Here is a 21207-nt window from a genome sequence, read left to right as displayed (position 1 = left end):
AAGACATTCGTCAAACCCAAAAACGTCACGTTTCATCAATCGGACCACCGATCTTCCTCTTCCAAATACCATTTCCACCATTAGGTCCGTTTATCTGATCCAGTATCCATCACGATCGAAATTTGGTCTCGAATCGAAGGAAACGTGAACCATGGCGCGGCGTGGAGCGGAACGCGAACAGAAGAGAAAGAGAGAGAGAGAGAGAGGGAGCATGCTCGCGGCGGTGGTCTGGGTTCGCAGGAGGGCAGCTTGACGACGCTCACTCAGTGCGACAGCACGCGCGACCTCGAGCGGATCAGCGCGGCTGATCCTCGATCGTTTCTCGCGCGGTGGATCGTCGCTCGCGCGCGGCAATGAGACGTTTCGTGCCCCCTGCTCCGCCTCAAGATACCTCGATCTGTTCCTACGCTTCTTCTCGCCTGCGACGCGCCTCCAACTGGATTTAGGAGAGGTTCTCGAGGTGAGATCTGGTGCTCTCGAGCGAAGGAGGAAGAGTCCTTTGAACCGGGAACCGGCTCGTGGAGGAAGTGACGGATCTTTCGATTCGACGACTTTAACTGGAGAAAGTGCTTCAACTTTTTCAACTTTTTACCGTGTTTGAGTGTTGGAGGATGGAGGCAGGTTTGGTAACAAAATTAAATGTGATCTCGATTCAGGTGGCTCTGAGATTGAAAATGTACGGGGAAAGTTGGTGGTGAAAGGTGAAGGGTTGTTGCGTAGAAAATGAAATTTGCATATTTAATGTGCAAGGTGGAAAACGAATAATGAGAATTATGGTGAACAGGGAATGGTAAAAATTGGAAAGGAAAGATAAACACAAATATGAAGCAAAGAAATACACAAATATTGAAATTGGAAAATAGGAAATAAGAAAGTGGATGTAGGAAATTGTAAGAATGAAAAATGAAAACGTACGAAATATAACAAAAAGTAGGAAACGATGAATGCAAAATAAAAATGGACGTTGAAGGAAGTAGAAAATGATAAATTCGAAAAGAGGAAGACAGGAATGTTTTAAGATATATATCTTTAAAAATCATTTAAAAGAAACACAATCATTTTTATGATACTTGTTACAATATTTTAAATATTAAAAATTAATATAATATAACAATAATATATAATATATATATTATTATATATATAATATAATAATAATATAATAATTAATATAATTTTAAATATTATAAATTAATATAAATAAAATATATTAAATATTAAAAAACACCGAAGCAAACCTCTCTACGTTTCGAACACACGATATATTCCAACAATGTTAAGAAAGTTGAAATCTGATTTATGGTTACGAATACTTCGATGAAGTAGGAATTGGCTAAAGTTATGAAGGATCGAACTCTGATATTTGGAACACGAAGAGCTCGTTATTTTGGCAACGATAAGCAGGCGGATTTTTTTTAGAGTGACAAATGCGCCAAGCCGCGAGTACTCGAGTGGAATGATGATAAATTTTGTTCGACCACTTTAAGATAATTTTCCAAACTTACCAAATACGATATTATATTACCCGAAACTTGATAAAACAATAAGATCGTGCTATTCAAAATTTCAATAATCAAGTATCCTCCATCTGAGGAAGAAATTATATGAAGAAATTCATTTAACAATCAAGCCTTAATTACATCTTTATTCATCTTCCATCTTTAAAAACTGGTATCTTTAAAAATATAAAATTTGAATTGGAAACGAAGCTATTCACATCCATATTGATTAAAAGTTATCTTTAAAGTTTTCATCACGAACGATAAATGTTATTTAAAAATCTTTTGAGATCGATAAACATTTGTTGAATTTTTTTCATTCGGAAGGAATAAAAATTGTGTGCAAACATGTTTGAAGTAGATCGATATTTAAATGTTCAGAAGGAGGGAATTATTGTTTATCTAAAAAAAAAAAAAAATTCTTCGAGTTAGTTCAATATTTGAAGAAAAATAACGGAATGAAAAATGAAATCGAGAGAACCTTCGAAGTTATCCATATTGAATTTCTCCAAAGGAATAAAAAGAAAAAATAAGAATTATCAATCTCTGAAATTGATCGATATTTAGATTATTTATTATTTATTTTTTTTTTATGGAAGAATAATAAAATATAAAATGAAAGAATAACGAAATATTATTCGATACATGGAAAAATACGAAAATTACGAATCTGAAAACTTTTTCTAGATTTTGAATATTTGGATTAAAGATGGTTTCTTGCGATCAATAATAGGAAAGGAATGACCACCGCCATTCGATGATCATCCATATTATTTTACGAAGAAAAGGAAACACATGCCTTTTGAAACTTTCATCTAAAAATTTCCTATTTTTACGTCCAAACGTCATAGATTTCTCGAGTATCTCGAGTCCAACGGTGCAATCGATGTTCCTCCTTGAATGCGTAATATATCGAGGATTCAATTGTGTGTCGAATCCTTTGAATTTTCCAGTCAATCGATTTGGGAACCAGTTTCACCGAAAGTCCAAATTCAAATGGCTAAGTAGAAACTATTGAAAAGAGGAATATTGGGTTTCTGAAAAGGGAATCTGTGAAAGGGAGTTGGAGGAGAATAAAATCCAGAAAAATTCATATCGATTCTGAATCGAAAAAAATTGTAATAATGATATTTAAAATATTTAACTTCTGAGAAATCGAGTTGTAAAAGAAGAGCAATTTGGATAACATCGAATCGTGTGAATTCGAATTTTTCGATCTCAGTTTTCAAAAGAAGCGAGTTTTAAGCGAGTACTAAGAGATGATGATACGAAGTTTGAAGGAACAGAAGAATTTGAATTTGGGAGGATTTCGTTTTGATCGAATTTGTGTGAAGTTCGAAAGTACTCGAGAGATTGCTTCCTATTCCTTTATTGCTTCCAGAAACTTAAAACGTGCAAAAGAGATTGACACTTTTGGAAAATGGAAAATAGAGAGATTCAACTTTCATCTTAAGATAGCGATGATAAGTTTTAGATTTATTGAAAGTGACAGGAGGATGACACCTTTAAACTTGAAAAATATCGAGGAATTGATCACAACTTCGAATCACTTTGCGAATCATTATACGTTGAAAATATCAGAAACATACTAGATTCTAGTATTTCTCATTGCGATAACATCCAATATTGCATCATACGGATGACTTCAACAGAGATAAAAAAAAAAAAAAAAAAAAACTCTATCGCATGAATATTTTAAACTCGAGAAGTGATTCATCCAACAGCCATTTGCAGACTGCAGAATACTTTAACAAATTAAAAAAAAAAAAAATCTTCGCTCATCTTCAACGAAGATATCACCGATCGAATCGTCCAATCTCAAAACCCACCATCGCTCAGAATCGAATCCAGAGTTCATTCAAACCAAAAACCAAACTTGGACTCTCACCAACCTACGAAAGAGAACGAAGAAATCACGAATAATTCTGATCCGAAAACGCCACGTTTCCATGAATCCGTCAAAGGACTCTTCCTCCCCGCGACTCGTCGCCAAATTGTTAGAAAGAGGATCCCCCCTCCCCTCGCATCTTTTGGAGTACCACCAGTTACCGTCATTGTGAAAGATTAAATGCGCGTTCGATTCTCCGTAAACGGAGAAAATCGATCGTTAGGAATTATGACGAATCATCAGTTCTCGAGCTCTCTATCTCTCTCTCTCTCTCTCTCTCCCTTGCTTATCGATCCAGAGAATTACGAGTGTTTGAGGAGCCATAGCGAGCATTTCGGTGGCCATTGTGTCGATGAAATCGCGAAACAGCTGATCGAGAAAGAGAGAGAGGGAGAGAGAGAGAGGAACAAAAATAAAGGAATTTTGGCGATATTTCGAGAATTTTGGACCTAGAATTCGAAATGTGTTTCGAGATGATTGAGGGATATAGGGATCGCCAGGTGTGAAGTTTTTGTTCTCTCGTTTGAGGTTAGGTTAGGTTGGACGTTATTTAATGAGGTCAGCTCATTCGATGAGACTTTTTAATGATTGGGTGGATTTATTTTAGTGGGTTTCTTTCAATTTATACGGATAGATTGGGTAATGAGGTGGAATTATTAGATTTGAGATTGAATTGAGAGTGAATGAGAGTTATAGGTATGTTCTATGATGTTTGAATCGGAATGATGAAGGGTTATAACAATTTCTGTATTGATTGCAGATAACAGATTTTTATTATTTTATTTTTTTATTAGAAACAACCATAGTGAAGTGTTTGAAGGAAAATAGGATAGTTTCGAGTGTTTTGAATTCAATATTTAACCAGTAACTGAAGAGAGATGACAGGCAATTGAGAAAGTTATATTCCTTGATTTAATAATTATTGTGGTTATGCGAATCAAAATTACTAATCTTCCAAAGAAAACATTTTAAATTGAACTAGAAGTGAACAAATATTTATTAAACAGAATATTCAAGCCAAGTAATTGTAACACTAATTTAATTATATATGTACATCTTAGAATTATTGAAATCTATAAATACTTAAATTATTGATAACAAACAATTAATCATTCACTCATCCCTTAATAATTTGATATTTTCAATTGTACGATATTTTTAACCATCAAAATTATTTTCGAAAAACGAGACAAATACTTGCCATCCATAAAAATTTTTACAATATCTCTCTTCTGTGACTTATAGAATGGTGTCGACGTGGGACAAATGTTCGGTTTTAAAAATAAATCCGCCAGTTTGAGTTAGCGCCCCTGTCAATCTGAATTATTGTTCTTCCAACTCGATCAATCCGACGTGTCATAAATATAACCAACATGTGAATTATCAAAATGAAACGTATCTCAAACATCACGATACGAAACATTCTCATTATAATTTTTACTCCAAACCATGGAATACAGGAAAGTAGGTGGTAAGTCTTGAACAAAGTTTTAACGATTTATGATCCCAAGGAAATTTCTCTAACGTCCTAGTGATATCAAACCACTGCTTCGAAATCTAACCCGAGTTGAAGAAATCCCAAGAGTACCTCAGGAATACCAGGAGACAACAGATATACTAGATATTCTAAACTAGAATTCAAAAGCCTTCTAATTTTGGCTCCGACTCAAGAATCTTTAAACGTTTAAATTCCAGCTTCTTCAAAAATAAGAAAATAGAGGAACAAGTGAAATTCATTGAAATGTTTGGATCCAAAAACGACCTTAGATTTTTTTTTAAAAATAATTTTGTCGATCAAATTTTATTTTTCCTAGGAAAGTTCGTAGGATTCGAAGATTTTCAAGATCATTGTCGAAATTTAAAACTTCGCGAAGGGGAATATTTCGAGTGAGATTTTATGGGGGAAGGAGAAGGTGAGGGTATTTTGGAACACGAGCTCTTCTCACGGCGGGAAAGAAATCGATGTGGAAATCTTCTTACATCGGGGACGAGTGCAGTTGGTGGAAGGTTTGAAAGGTTTGATGGCTGCTGGCGCATCCTCATTGTTATTCCACTCCGCCGCTAAGTTTTATTTCCACTTTATTTTTCTCTCCCGCTCTATCTCGCTTTTTCTATCGTCACGCTACGTTACCGATCCTATAAACAAGGTAGCTAGCCTGGTTTTCCAGCTGTACAAACAAGATATATGATAAAGAGCAGGGGAAACACGTTCCTTTGTTACCGATCCTCAAGCTTTCCTTCGTCTAACTCTTTTTTACTCTTGGAACGTGAAAAGTTGATCTCTCTCAGGGAAAATTTTTGACTAATGATTTAGAATCGAAAGGGACTTTAAAAACTCGAAATTATTTCATTTGTTTTGATCAATTTGATATCCTTTGAGAATTTATTAATAAAAACTTATTGTATTTTTATTATTAATAGAGATTTATTCCATAGAGATGTATTTCCAGCTCTAGCTAGTTTTAGTTAGAATCAAAAGTTGGCCTCTCAAAGAGAAAGTTTTTTTGACTAATGATTTAAAGTCGAAAGGGACTTTAAAAACTCGAAATTATTTCATTTGTTTTGATCAATTTGATATCCTTTGAGAATTTATTAATAAGAACTTGTTGTATTGTATTTTTATTATTAATAGAGTTAGAACTAAAAGTTGGCCTCTCAAATGACAGTTTGGCTAATGATTTAGAGTCAAAAGGGACTTTAAAAGCTCGAAATTCTTTCATTTGTTTTGATCAATCTATCTTTTAAGAATTCTTTAATTGCATTAATAAAAACTTGTTATATTGTATTTTTGTTATTAATAGAGATTTATTATATTTCTCAACTCTAACTAATTTTAGTTGGAATCAAAAGTTAGTCTCTCGAAGGGAAAGTTTTTGGCTAATGATTTAGAGTCGAAAGGGACTTTGAAAGCTCGAAATTCTTTCATTCGTTTTGATCAATCTATCTTTAAGAATTCTTTAATTGCATTAATAGAAAGTTGTTGTATTCTATTTCTATTATTAATATAAACTTATTGCATTTATTCCAGCTCTAACTAGTTTTAGTTAGAGAAGTTGGCCTCTCGACAGTTTGAATAATGATTTGGAGTTGAAAGGAACTTTAGAAGTTCGAAATTATTTCATTTGTTTCAATCAATCTATCTTTTGAGAATTTCTTTAATTGGTATTGGTAGGATTTTATATTTGTATTTTTAATGTACATTTACATTTTTGTATTATTTTTTATACAACAAAGCTCAATTGTAACTCGAAGAACGTGATGTTTATTGTTAGCATGCCTCGATTGTAAATCACCTGATTATCCACATTCTTATGTAGGAGCACTTTGGCCCAATTACATGTTTATACAGCTGTGCAATCTCTCACAAGTGAATCCACTTTGCACTTACCAGTTTCGTGTCAAAAATTATTTTTCCTTTAACACGATCGATATTTAAATCTTATTTAAAAATTGTATGTCCGAATGACACAAATATCCAACGAATCGAAAAACTGTAATATTAAATACTAATAACGAATATTACGAAAATTTTGAGCAAAAAAGTTATTAACAAGATTTTATTCACATATTATTTCTAACAAGTCAAAATTGAAAAGATACTTTTACGAGATTTCCTTTTTTACCTTTTATTCAATTACTGTGCCAAAATGATTTAAATAAAATTAAGCAAAAAAATTCCATACGAATTTGTTTAATATACAAAGGGACACAAATGAATAAAAATCCACACACAAAGCTCTAAATATTGTTGAAAGGAACTGCTCGAGTGAAAAAGAGATGTGGGAACCAGCATATATTGTGCATCGCACCAAACCAAAAATATTTTATACGAAAAATAACAGGATTTTTTAATTTTCAGTCTATTTACAATGCAGATTTTCTGAATTCTCTCTATTTATACATCGTGTCCCACGTCATGTGAACACGTCAATTAATTAACACGGGATTATGTCACGTGTCGACGAAAAGATATAATTTGAAACCTTGTTAACTAAAACGACGAAACTAATGAATAACGCAGTTAACGAATTTTAATTTAATAAATGGAATATTATTAAATATACATACAAAACATGTTACCAAAATTGTTAATCGTTTACATACATTCTTCGTGTACGTACATTTCCTATCTTCATTTAATTTTGTTAATGGTGGCCCGATTCGAAAAATTCAAAGCTTCCTTTTGGTGTCTCTTCAAAACCTTGATTCCGTTAAAAATATTCCAAACATTTCGTCACACCAAAAGATTAGACTATTTTACAAACACGCTTGAATTAAACTCGAATGAAATCTCAATAAAAAAAAAAAAAAAAGTTTTACGAATTTGAAACGATCATCGATCATTCAACATTTTTTCGAAGAAAATTTTCGAGAAATTCACTTCTTCCAGCCAACGAGTAACAGGTATATATACTTCCTTCGAGCAAACTGGACAACTCTCGTTCCCCTAGGGAAACGAAAAACTCCCTAGAAAGCAAGAATTCAGCACACTTGGCTCGACAAAGCAAATCGAAGCAGTTTCGTTCTAGCGGAAACTGCCAAAAGAAAGCCATCCATCCACCCCAAACCAATATTCTTCTTTCAAGCTCTTCCTTCCTGTTGACCTGTTCGAACCTTCGTCGCGTTTTCGATCGATTTTTTTCTTTTTTTTTTTTTTTTTTTTTTTTTTTTTTTTTGTCGTTTCCATACCAGCTGTTGCGTTTCACAGCGACGATCGTTCCACATTTCGCGCGTTCCCACGCGACACGGCCAGCTGTTCGAACTGTCAACGACTTTGAAAGCGCGCGTGAAGCGCGCGAGGGGAGGGGAGAGGGTCAATATTCGAGCCGTTTCTTCGACGACGATGTTTCTCTTTCGCCTCTTCGAATGGAACTCCTCGAACGATGCGCGGGGATGCTCGAAACGGAAATAGAAAATTCTTCGGATGCTCGACAGGGGAATCCGTGGAATCTCGTCGATGTGGCTTTGCCTCGAATATTTTTGCTCGATGGATGTTAATCTCGACTCAATTTTCCCGCTTGTTGAAGAATTCTTGAAATATTTCCCATCGGGGAATTTGGATTGTTTGTCAAAAAAGAAAGAAAGAAATATGAGCGAATGTCAAAGGAATTAATTACCATTAACCTAGTGATGGAAACAATTCAAACAATTCAGAAAAGAAATTTGCCCTTGCGAATAATTAACAGAACGAAGATTCACCGCGGAGAAAATATCGCATCAAACGTTTCTTTCCTTTTTTTTTTCTTTTTTTTTCTTTTTTTTTTTTTTTGATGCGCGAATGTTGAACCGAGCACTTCCCTCGAGCAAGTATTGTTCAAGTATTCATCGGGATGCACGGAGTCGCAAGGACAAAGCTCGTTGCTTTTCTTCTTCAATTATTAAATTCCATTTGTTTCCATCGTTCGTTAAACGATAATATTAAAAAAAAAAAAGAAGAAGAGAAGGATAAATAGAAACGATCGATGGTAACTTTTATCTATCCGTCACAGATCTCGGCTAATGGACGAGGTTTGATTCGCGTTTATGGCTTGTATCGATTAAAGGGGAGCAAGTTCGTGGCCGGACGATTTCGTGTGTGATCGATTAGGAGAAGGCGTAATTGATTCATTTTACTTGGTCACAAAACTTAATAACAGTTCCAAAGTTACGAATAAAATTAATTCCATGATTTATTGTTAAAAAACATAATAATAATAATAATAATAATAATTTTAACGAAGAGGTTATACGAAAAGCTGATTAATAAAGCATTTTAATAAATAATTTTACTCAAAATAATTTTATTCGAAATTTTTAATTAGCCTCTCAACTCTGCTTTGATTATTTCTTTAATTGTAGGATGGATACATTTGATCAAATAATTAATCGAAACAACGATGATCGATCGTGGCCAACTTCTCTTGCCGTGTAACCAAAACGTGTCGTCTGACGTGTCTTTACACGCTTATGTCACCATTAGTCGATTAACAAGATAATTGACTTCTCCCTCCAAACTTAATAATAAACCGCAGCGTCACAGAGCCGATATCTCCGCTTCCTGAACGTGACTCGACTCAGCCAGCGCATCCATCTTGTATACCGTGCATATACAAAATGGCGGCGGAAGGAACAAGCGTTTGCCAACTGGCGGTTGCGGATCTGTTTCGAAAGCAGGCGCGCAGATTGCCAAAAGATTTGCGATTTGACTGGCGAAAAGTAATTATTTGCGTGAAATTTTCCAACAAAATTCTTATATTCTCTATCGATGTGTAGAAATCTACCGTATCCATCCGCGTATTCGATGATTGAAATGCAGATATCGAAAATGCATATGAGGATAAAAAAAGAAAGAAATGAAACGAAAGCTAGGTCTGATATTTTGTTTTCGAGAAAAATTAAAAGCAATGATCGTTAGATCCGGGATTGGGAATACTATACGAAGAGGAACGAACGATTCGATCGAGAGATAAATCGAGCGGGATAACTGTATTACCGACCGATACGAATATATCGCTGCATTTTATCAAAAGTGACAATTTCCCTTTGTCAACGTCAACTTCTCCCCAACTTCTCCGACTCAATGCCAATACTACTGCTATCCTCTCTCCTTCCATCCTTGGAACGTCCAATTATTTAAGAAATAATTTCGAGGACATCTTCGAGCTCGATAATCATTCGATTCTAATTTGTCGAGTCAACGTTGGACAAACTTCCTCCATTGAACCATCGCTATGCTCGCGAATTAATTCGCACTGCTCGTTGCCTGAACAAATAGAGACTGGCCATGGAGCCATGCTGTTTGTCTTTAGTGGAATCGATAGTGGAATGGTAGTCGCAGTTCGAGAAATTCAGAACGGAAGAATGGTTGGAAAATGAGACAACGTGTGTTCCTCTTTTTTTCTTTCTTTTTTTTCGTACAAAAGTACAGATAAAAATTAAAGATTAAACTTTTAAATTTATCTATTCGAGAAGAAGAAGAAGTTAAATTCGTGAGTTTTCTTTTAATTAACGAACGATGGACGGAGAGAAAAATGGAATTGAACTTTTGTACAAGTTTTTCAAGCTATTATTATTGAAACATGGCTCGTTGTCCGAGTTTTCTTTTTTTTTTTCCTTGCAAAGATTAAGCCGTCGAATTGATTTGATTTTTAATTCCTGTATCTTCGAGCTTTACGTTTTATTGTTTTATTTCGAAATAAGAAGTGGGTGAGAATTATTGCATTTTGTACAAAGTTTTTCGAGATCCTCTTCTCGTTCGCCGAAACTTTGAAATTTATCGCCTGTAATATATTATCTTAAGATTTATCTGTATTACTTTATTGTCGTCGACGATACGAATTCATCGTATGTCGTGCCTTATCTTTCGAGCATCGATCTCCATTATTCCGATGAAACAATTTTTTTTATAACTCAGAATGCGAAAAAGGAGAAAAATACGGAATATCCTCTCCTTTTCCAATATCGTTTCGAATGAAAATACGTTACGTGTTATTACGTTTGGTACCGTATCAATCTGCGGAAAAAGAGAAAAATTCATTTTCAAAGAATACTTCACGCAGGACATTTATAGATTGGGATAACGATGCTAGTCGAAACGAAGGAAATGGCGTAAAATAACGAGTGGGAGGCAAGAAAAAAGATAAAATGTCGGGGGAAGAAGGATGTAAAGGAAAAATAAAAGTGTTTGAAAGTTGTCGTTTGAATTATGCAAAATGTTATAAGCCGAGTTAGACGAGTCCGCCATGTTGGAATATCGTTCCAGTTGCGATATTACCCCTATATCCTGTATTTTAATTATACGCGTTGGTAGAAATGAGCACACACTTCGTAAAAATAACAACATATACAACAAATTGAACTAAATTGTCGAAGGAAAAAAATTACAATTATTTTTAATTGCATTAATTAACTCGTCATTTTCCCCCTTCTGCAGAATCGCTATTTCTTTGAGAAAGCGGCGTGTTAAAAATATCGTAATTAATTATCATCGAAACTGAATCTGATATAAATATCTCCTCGTTCGAAACAATTTTTGTAAAAAAAAAAAAAAAAAAAAAAGAAAAAGAACGCGACGTAGATTCGCCGTTTCCAAAGACTTTATCGTTGGCAATGGAAGAGCAATTGAATCCGTTAATGACACCCACGTGGAGCTTGTTCGAACAGAATTTCCATTTAAGTTTTGCGTCAATTATCATTTGAAAGTGTTATACTTTAAAACGATTCTGATAAAAATTGGATAGAGGTGTATCCTTAACGAGATCGTTTTAAATATTTTTAAAAAATCTCACATTTTGAATAATTTGAAAACTTTCGGAAAGAAAAGGATTCTCGTCAAATGGAAATTTTTATGAAATTTTTATCTCGTATCTTGGATATTCATTTATCGAAATTACGATTCTTTATCTCTCGTTCAATTCAAAAATCTATATCAAAGATCGCTCTTTTCTATTTTATTATTTAACATTTAATATTATTCAATATAAAGACATTCGTTTCGAAGATATAAAATGTCACTCGAATCGAATTAACATTCACTTTGCGTACATCGATATCGAAGTGAAATTAACTCGCAACTCGTGTTCTTTGTTGTGCACGGAACACGTTACAGAACCATCGTTCCAATTAAATAAGCTAATTATGCGCAATACTGTATAATACTGCATTCCTTCCCTTTCCAAGTATGGAATCTAATGAAATACGGAATGATCGCTTTTTCGAAGAGGGAAAAATTTGAATATTTCTCGATAAAATATTTGCACTCGGTTCAAACGTCTATTCGTCTATCGAAAAATTGAAAATCATTCCTCCATAAAAATGTGAATATTTATATTTGGAGGATTAATATTTATCTCGAGAATATTTTTTGCATTGGAACCTTTTGATGGATTCCTTTTTTTTTTTAAGTAAATTCCACGACGAAAAGTATCGTTGACACTGAGACATAATGACATAATGGTGTAATACGAAGCGATTATCGCGCCGAAAATGCATGTTTGCATCCCATTGGAGGAAAATAAATCGCGTTGAAATTCGAAGAATCACCGGCCATTTTTCATCGTTATCCCTCCCCCGATGAAACGAAGCGAAGTATCGATGATGCACGGCCAATTTCTCGTAACTTTTCGATTGACAGCGAGGGATATCGATCGATTTGTCGTTTCTCAACGATAATAAATAATCGGATGTTTAATGTATTTATTCGAGAGAAAGTGATACGGGTTGTAACGCGTTTATTATACGACAAATCGAAATAAATCTCACTCGTTGTCAATCACTTCTCGTGATCTTGCCTGTCACTGTTAAAACTCGTAAAAATTTATTTATTATTTCGAAGAAATAATGATTAATTGATTTTGCGTTCCGTTTTGAGTTAATCATCTCGAATATTTCAGATGTTTATCTTTGATGACAGAGAAGATTAATGGAGAGGAAAATTTATTTCGAAAAGTATGATTTATTTATTAAGTATACGTACACACAGAAGGATTTAAGCATCTTCGAATATTTCAGATATTTGTTTATTTATTTATTTATTTATTTATTTTATTTTACGAAAGATTAATGGAGAGAAAAATTTATTTCGGAAAGTATGATTAAAATATGTATGATATCCGATCCTGACATTTTGTTTAACGTAAATGATAATCATTAAACGAGATTAAAATGGATAATATTGATTTTGTAATATTTAAAGAAACGAAATTTAATATTGGTCTTAATCAACGTACCAACCAGTCGTAAATTTAACTAACTTTATTTATCTGTAAAGGAAACTTGGAATAAACAAAATTACACCCCAATCATTATTCCTTTTTCGAATCAATAATAATTTTACAGAAGAAACATGTAACATCGAGGATTAAGTCAGAATACATGAGTGAGAATGTAAAATTTTACATGCTTCTTATTATTGCAAAGTGTAGAACAAAATAAGAGAGGAGTGCATAGAAATCGCGAGTAAATTAAACGTGCAGTTTTAAATCGCGTGTCGAGGGATTCCCCTGAACTTTCTCAGAAAAAAATGGATTTTCCAACCCACGAGAATTTCTCGAAGGGAAAATCTTCCCTTCTAAAAAGATTGCGCGCGTGATTGGGATTTGTCGATGTTCGTCTCTTCTTTTCCTTTTCTCCTTTTTTTTCTCTTTCTTCGATTCTCGAAAATAATTTTTTTTTTCTTTTCATTTCAAAAATTTTTCATTTCCAGATCTCTTTTCAATATAATTAATAAATTTTAATAATATTTAATTCAAAAAAAAAAAAAAAACAATGTCAATGATGATATCGGAATTTCAACGAGAGGAACAACAAAACGAATCGCACTTTTGTAAAATGTAACTGCTATTTTTAGAGGACTCGCAACTGTTGGAAGAACAATAGACGTTAAAGACGAAGCTGATGAAGCTATAAACGGAAAGGTGTAAAGTCGATGCATTGCTCGATGCTTCTCGAAAAATAAATAGATCCTCGAAATATTTAATTTTTATCAAGATATGATATTTTAAATCTTCTTCTTTTTTTTTTTTCGTATTTTTCAAAATTTTCAAAGAAGATTGATGAGAAACACTAATTTAAATCGGTCCAGGAAGCAGGAAGCTGATTAAGGGGGATGATCGAAGTAAGAATGAGATTCTCTTGCAACTCCTTCTATTCTTGGAAAATCTCTTTCTTATCTATTCGCTTGCTTCTAAATCGATAATTCTTTTTTCTCTTTTTTCGAATTTGTGAATTTGTATTTCTTTCTTTTTTTTTTTTTTTTTTTTCTAAATCTTTTGTACGTGCGTAGGAAATTTTTTTTTGCGACAAAGATTTCGTTGATGGAACGATATAACGAGATTTCAGTGGAATTGGAAAATTCTGAAGATGAGAAATATCTGGGAATATTTTTTTTTTTTCTATATTTGTTCTTTGATCTTTTAAATATCAAAGTCGGGCTTGTGATAATTTTGTTTCGATTATTGTATCTTTTTAATTAAAATTTCTAAAAATTTAAGAGGAAGAAAAAATTTCTGCAAATATTCTTAAATAATAAGAGATTAAGAACAACAGGATTATTGTCAACTGTGTTATGTCTTCGATGCCAAGGAAAACATGTTGAAACGACTAAATTCAAGAATTCAATTATATACCGTTTAAAATTAGACAGGTTTGTCTTTATAAATAGTTTGTACTATGAATAATCCCGAGAAAATTCCCTTCGTTTCTAGATTTCTTCAACTAGTGTTAAATAAAACTTCAACAAATTTTTTTTTCAGAAATAATAATATTATATAATAATTTTCATATTTGATACAATTTGATCGTTAATATACTTAAATATTTTAATATGTTTAACATTCATAAGATAATTATCATATCCATTTATAAATTAAATGAACATATTAGAAAGATATATTAGATAATCACGTATACGTATATCTCATATTTGAACGAAGAATTACCATAATTCCATTTAAAGTCAAATGAAACCAGCAAGGTACATAACACGTATACGATATGATACATTTGTTGTAAATTTTAGATATTCGTCATCGATATTCGCAAGAATATAAATCAAAATTAAAACATATATTACATATTTTTAAAATTTAAAATTCTATCGAGAGAATAATATAGAAATATATATATATATACACATTCGTAATCGAATACAAAAATAATATAAAAAAAAAAAAAAGAAAACAACATAGAATGCAATATAAAATATTGAACAACAAATGTAATCTTGTTACGTATAATTCTCCATATATATATATATATATATACGTATACAATATAATATCGGAAAATTTTTACACATAAAAATAACGTGATAAACGTAACATAAAGAATAACATAGAATACATTGCATAAGCCGTAACGCAAAATTTCGAACGACAATGTTATCTTGATACGTCCCCATAATGTGAGTAAACAGCACAACCTATGGCGGGACTCTCCCCTCTCCTTCCAACTTTCGCGAAACCGACTATCCTCGTCGCTTAACATTCAGTCGAGTCGCGACGATTTAAGAGTGTGCTTCAAGGCTGTAGTGTCGTTTCCAGTGACGGTCAACGACACGTGACGTGGTAAACAGTATTGGACCGAGATGATAATCCTTGTAATTCCCCGAGGCTGTTCGTGATGCTATTTTCTTTTCTTGCCCATTGTTGTGAGTCTTTTATATTTTTTCCTTAAAGCGTCTCTTTTGGAACATCTTAAACGTATTTTATGAATATTAAAAATTACTTTTATCGTTGATTCTTTAAATTTCTTTTTTCTCGTATGAATGGATAAATTTTAATAATTTATTCGTAATTTAATATAAATTAGTAATAATGTTTTTGATTAATTATTGAATTAAGAAGATTAAGATAATTAATTAAAATGAATTGGTTTGAATTTCATTTCATTATATTAAGAGTTATTATGAGATATAAAATTAAAAAAAAAAAAAAAAAGAATATTGGATTAAAAAGAATCTTCTTCTTGATTTTATCCCCTTTGTTAATTAACTTTACTTACTGCTGTCAATTAAAAAAAATATTATCAAGGGAACGAAGGGAAGAAACTTTATTACAAGGTAATAAAAATTCTATTCATTTTTCATTTCTTCGGAATTATCTTTCAAATTTTTTTTCTTTTTTTCTTTTTTTTTTTTTTTATGAATTTCTTGATTAATAAATGGTAATATTAATGGTACGACGAAGCATGACAGATTGCAAATAATTTACAGCGAATACCGATAATTTAATAATTTATCAGAAAAGGAAAATCATTAAATATCCTATTTATAAGAACGATAATTACTTAAGAGATGAAGTTAGGCGAAATCAAAGTTACTGCAGCTTCGATGGCAATTTAAACTTTAATAACATGAAAAGTTTCAATTAACTAGCAGCTAAACTCGAGACTGCTCTGCTGTTTGATTGACTCTTCCATGAAGAGCGAATTTCCGAAATAATTCAATATTTTGTCAATTATCGAATCATCATGACATCGTGGATATAATGGATTAGATATATCTTTCAAATTATAAAATGAATTATCTCGAATTCATATTAGTATTACGTAGATATATTGATTATTAAAAATTGTTTTTGTCTCGAAAAATTGGAAAACTATCGAACCTTTCAACGAGTTAATTTTCTTCAGAATTATTAAAATTCTTTTCCACGCAAATTGAAAAATTTTTCTTCTACGTCACGTAAAGAATAGGATTTTGTTATAATTGAAATAATTATTATTTCGACAGTTTCGAAAATATTCATTTCTCATTTTTATAAAATTAAAAAAAAAAAATCAAATTAAAATTCAAACTCTTATAAATTCCAAAAATATTTTTCTGAAATTTATGAATTTTCAATTTAATTTTTTCAAGAACAGAAAAATAATTTTAAAAAATTGTTCAATCTCATTATTATTTTCCTTTGAGCGAAAGGATTTATTTGTTTTAAAACTTCAACGTTATCGTGATGAATATTGCAAAAGAAATTGAATGACGTGTTTCAATTTTCACAGAATTAATATTTTTTCTCTCTTAAAATAAATTATGAAGGAATTTTCGATTTTTCCAGTTTTCTCAGAAATTTTGTAAAAATTTAAAAATATCTGCTATTGTAATTCACTGTCAAGGAGCAGAATTTCTCCGATTGTTCTCACGGAAGAGGAGAATTATTCACGATCGATGAAAATTGAGGACGTTATACGATTATATAATAAAAATTTATATCGAAGTTGATAAAACGATGAAAATTCATGGAATCGTTTCAAATACAAATTTCGGAATACGTATTTATACTCGGCTTGTTCGATTTATTAATAAACATTGTAATAAAAAATTTTTGAATATTTCATTTAACAATAATTCATGACAATCGAATTTGAAGTGAAATGAATTTTAAATAATTAAACAAGCTTTGAAAAATACGAAGGATTTATTTTGAATAATTATTTTTAATTTTAACAAAAAAAAATTTACAAAAATTATAATTCACGATTTTATATTGCCAAAATAAAAAATGTATAGTTGCTAAAAAATGCAGAAGAGCGGGTGATTTTTCAGTATACTTGATTGAGATGAAATTAAAGTTAAAATGCACGTCATGAATAATAAATGAAGTAAGCTCGTTGATATAATTTTCAGAAATGTTTTTCATAATTATCGTTTCAAAAAAATTTCGAATAAACTAATGAAATTTTAAACTGTTGGCCTTTCTTCGTGTCCGCAGTGTCGAATATCCTTTGACAAGAAAAATTTAAATTTATTCTTTGACCACGAATTAATAGATAGATAAAAATTTGATTTTTTTATTTTTTTTTTTTTGGTTTTAGAATGATTTTTGCCCTTTTATCTCAAGAAATATAGTTAAAATTTTTTCTCAATATTAACAACAGTTAATTTTAATTCTTCATATTTCGTTTTAAATTATATTATATAATAGTATAATAATAATATTATATAATAAATTATATAATATTATAAGTATAATATCCAGCATCCTAAGGATTAGATTACATTAATCGAAAATTGTACACTGGAAACTTGAATTCGTTTGTTCTCGTCACAAATTTGTGATATAAATAATATAATCGAGGAAGAAAATTAACTATTCTTGAATTTCTATATCTCCTTTGAAATTTTACAATTAAATCTAAAAGTAACCTTTCTCTCCTCCAAAATGAAACTATTATTGAATGCATAGTTCTAAATATACAAAAATTCTCTTCCTCTTAAACCGAATCACCCTTAATTTGCCAAAAAACCAAGACCTAACCTAACCTAACCTAACTTAACCTAACCTGATTTAACTTAACCTAACTTAATCTAACTTAACCTAATCTATCCTAACCTAATCTAACCTAACCTAACTTAACCTAACCTAACCTAACTTAACCTAACCTAACCTATAAACGCAATTATCGAGAAAATTTGATTTCCCGACTAATCTAACCTGACCTAACTTAACCTAATCTAATCTATCCTAACCTAATCTAACCTAACCTATAAACGCAATTATCGAGAAAATTTGATTTCCCGACAAAACATATTTTTATCGAATAGCCTACGATTCAATTTCCACGTGTCTGGGTGGAGCAATGTGCACGTTGAACCGTGAATTGTTGCACGGCAATGATCGAGTGGCTCGCGCAAAGCGGATCTCGTCTGTTCCGGATCGATGCATGCAGCTGGCTGCGGTATAACGTGTTATCAGGGCTATTCCGGCCGACCAAGTCTAGATCTGACCTAGAACTCTCTCCGGGTAGAATCCGGCCGGAGTCCCCGACCCGGCCTGTGAAATCCTAACCTCCCCCCTCCCCCTAAATCATCGCGAGGGGGGCATCGCGTGGAAACACGCCTTTAACGTTATAAAGGGCAGAGAAACTGGAACACTTTCGATGAACACGGTTCAAATGCTAGGATGCACGCAGCGTGATCTAATTTTCTGATAGGGTTTCGAGTCAGCTGGCTACGGGTGGACCTTTCGATTGACCTCTTCTCATCCTATTCGAGCTCGTTGTTCCTTCGAATATCTATTTTCTTTCCTTTTTTTTTTTTTTTTTTTTTTTTAGCTTCTCGTTCTCCGCGTGGGCGGAGTCTATCCATCCGTCATTTATTTTCGTACGCTTCGTTTCGAATTTTAGTTATTTTTCTTTTTCTTCTTTTTTTAACGGTAATTATTTAGTTGAGAAGATATCAGCTTTGATTCTGACGATTTTATATTTTATTTGTTTGCTTCGTAAAAATTTATTCTTCGAAACAGTATAGGTTAGGTCGAGTGGATTTTTATTCAATTTTGATTTGCGAAGTGAAATTGAACTTAAGAATTAAGTTAATTGGTGTCGATTAAAAATTCATTTAATTTCGTGGTTTTATATTAGATTTAGGTTAATAGGTTTTTTTTTGATAATAATTTTTCAATGAACAATTGCCAATAAAACCTTGACAATGTTGTTCAACATGATGATCTTGTTCCTCAATATCTAATTCTTAATTTTGTTTCTTAACTTTTATTTTGGATTTCGATTAATTTTCAAAAAAAAAATTTCCTTTCCACGAATTAAGTGAATAAGCTTGAAAATATTATACCTTCGATTATATAAAATTTTTCATGGGCGTGTCAAGTCACTGACAGAATTATATTCCAAACAAAGAAGCGTGAAATATTTCGTGTAACTGAACGACAAATCGACGACAATAAATCATGCGAAACGACGTGGGTGGGCGGTATCTCGCTCCTTTAAAGCGTTGAATTGGTTAAACGTCGACTTCTAGAGGTCTCTAACGATGAAAGAAAAGAATTCCCCTTAGAATTCTGGCACGTTATTTTGGCACGAACAAATTCGACCATATTCTCGATATTATTTTTCGCTCTATTAATACTATTTCCATTTCATCCTACATAATTAATTTTCCTCATAATTTCCGATCGTTCGTCCCTTTGATCGTTCTCGAATTATGGGAAATTTTCCAATTTTTGTGAATTTGATTAGTGGATTTCGATATCGAATTTCATTTTGGATCTTGAAGATTCTATTTTCGTTTAAAAATCTCGTCCCATTTTAAAATTTTAATTTTTGCCCAAGGATTTAATAAAATAAAATTTTGAAGACTTTTTACATTGCACTTTTTAATTTTTAATAATTTTTTAGAATTTTCCTTTTCAATCTTTTTAACTTGGAACTTTTATATTTAAATATAAACTTTTTTAAGGACAGAAGATGTGAAAGAGCATAATAGAATGACGTGCATGAGAAAAAATAACACTTTCATTCGGCCCATTCATGAAAAATGGAATTAATATATAACGAAACATATTTCCAATAATAATATGAAGCACTGAAGATTATTTTTTGTCTTTGCACAGAATTATAAAAGAATTATTATAATATATATATATATATATTCATTTTATTATTATATTCATTTTTGAAAAACAGTCGTGCAACTACGTAATCCACATGCAAAGTTTCTTTTTCAACGGTGAAAATCCTGGAAAGGATACTCTATTTATTCTCGTTCTTCCTATTACAATTTTTATTCTAATTACAACTACCTTATTCCATTTTCTCAAATTACCTCGTACGCGAAGAAAAAAAAAAAAGAAAAAAAGAAAAAGAATTATTATAATTCCTCTATAGAGAATAGAGTACGGTAAATATTCACCCTTTTCCAAGATGTTCACCCGACTTAAACTTAAACCTTATTAAAAAGAGAATTACGCAATTCCCCTATGGAGGATATTAAATATTCAATGTTTCTGAGAAAACAGCATCGTGTCGTTGCTTTTATCCGGAAGAATGATCATCCAAGGCCCTCCATTAATAATTATATTTTCTCGTGCGTAATATTGACGCAAGGGGAATATCGAGTTAAACTCGAGTACGTTTCCTTTTGAGATCGATTCGTGTCGTCACTGTTTCAGAAAATAATTAAGATTTAATCTTAATCGATGAATTTCCATGTTTAAAATTTATCTTGTAAATCGTGTATTGAAATTCAAGCGTGAACAAATACTTGGAGAGATACAAGAATTGCATCATATTACATATTCATCTTGTCGAATCGAAATTTATAATTCAACATTTATTACAATTCTCCTCTCCGTGCATCTTTTATGTAAATTATCACAAATAAATACCAACAGTTATTCCTAAACGTGTATCCACAAATTCATTCGAATTCATGAACTTGATGATTGATCTTCACCTCATCAGGGGATTTATAAATACGATTCTCGAAATGTTCGGATGGTTGGAAACGAATTTAGAACCACTTCTCCAGGAGGTGATTTCCTGGAGCGTAAACTCCATGGGGGAAATACACGTCATATTTCTTTCGACTTTCAATCTCCCTCTTCAATT

At 32.0% G+C, this 21207-nt stretch overlaps 1 protein-coding gene across 5 annotated transcripts in view; it reads left to right on the top strand.

The window, feature by feature from the left end:
• Window positions 1–275: 275 nt before the first annotated feature.
• LOC122717208 (cAMP-specific 3',5'-cyclic phosphodiesterase) overlaps window positions 276–21207 on the top strand; it is a 164534-nt gene continuing 143602 nt past the window's right edge. For 4 of the 5 annotated variants that reach the window (XM_043941052.1, XM_043941053.1, XM_043941050.1 and 1 more), the window contains exon 1: window positions 277–460. The gene's annotated coding sequence lies outside the window, so the exon portion shown is untranslated. Of the gene's footprint in view, window positions 461–21207 lie in introns of all 5 variants that reach the window. The other variant, XM_043941051.1, reaches the window with a different exon arrangement.

This window comes from Apis laboriosa, unplaced genomic scaffold (genome assembly GCF_014066325.1).
Source record: "Apis laboriosa isolate Shangri-la unplaced genomic scaffold, ASM1406632v1 scaffold4_cov146, whole genome shotgun sequence".
NCBI lineage: Eukaryota > Metazoa > Arthropoda > Insecta > Hymenoptera > Apidae > Apis > Apis laboriosa.
Note: the sequence above shows the minus strand (reverse complement) of the source record. Positions and strands in the feature narration are given on the sequence as shown.